This window comes from Pteropus vampyrus, unplaced genomic scaffold (assembly GCF_000151845.1).
Source record: "Pteropus vampyrus isolate Shadow unplaced genomic scaffold, Pvam_2.0 Scaffold5201, whole genome shotgun sequence".
Classification (NCBI taxonomy): Eukaryota; Metazoa; Chordata; class Mammalia; order Chiroptera; family Pteropodidae; genus Pteropus; species Pteropus vampyrus.
In genome coordinates, this window is record NW_011893982.1 from 4,439 (window position 1) to 5,548 (window position 1,110).

Sequence of the window (1,110 nt, forward strand, 5' to 3'; positions counted from 1 at the left end):
CGGCAGGGGGCCACGAGAGGCCAGCAGGCATGAGAGCACCTGCACCCACAGGCCGCGTGTCAGGCAGAGCCTCGTGTCCGTTTGTGAACTCCACGGAGTCCAGCCTCGTCCGTCAGCCACATGCTCCACAAGCACTGAGTAGAAGGCTGGCCTGAGGCAGGCCCGGCGCTGCTTCTGTAGCAGAAGCCACCACCCTTCCAGCCAGCTGAGCTGCCACCTCCAGACCAAGCGGCAGAGGAGCCCCATGTGGGCCTCTTGGCGCGGCAGGCCAACCTCAGCCCCTCTGGCAACTCTCCCTTAACACAGAGGATGCCTCCTAAGTCCCTCCCCTTCCTCCAGGCCCTAGGCACGTCCTGGCACAGCACCCCGGAGTGCGCCCCCCGTCAGGCACGTGGGCCCGCTGCCTGTGCAGGCAGGGCCTTTGCTGCAGCTCATCTACGGACAGGGTCTGTGCTGGCGTGTTCCCGAGTCCGTCCCAGACACCACGACCTCTGACTGTGCCTTCTTGCATGTCTCCCTGCCCCTCACAGGTGCGGTCATCTCAAAACCTGCAGCGACTCTTCATACACCATGGCCACAACCAGCCCCGCACAGTGCCACAGCCCCCCCCTGCCCATTTCCCGGTGGGTACCGGCATCGCAAGCACCCCAGCTGCCAGCTCTGCGATGGCTTCCAGCACAGCACACCCTGGGCTGCTCTCAGAATGAGCCCTCCACGGGGTACCTTCACCCCAAGGCACAGGCCTTTCATCCTCCAGGGTCGAAGGAACGCTGCTTACTCGGCGCACAGCTCTCAAGAGTCTCCGACGCACACACACGCATGCGCACGGGGGCTGAGCCCCACTGGCGGGCACGACCTTTCTGGGAAGAAGCAGCGTCTCCCCTGGGTCCAGGCTGAACTTCAGGACCTGCACTAGGACTCCCATGCCAGCCCACGACCCCGTCTTTATTTCAGCAACTTTCTGGGCGCGCAGCCCAGCCCCCGCTCACCCTGCCACCTCACACTGACCTGTGATCTCAAGCAAGATGCCCATCTGAAACCGACTCCGAAGACAACTTCAGAAGGAATGAAAAGGCAGCTGGGCCAAAGCACCTGAACGACCTCCAAAGG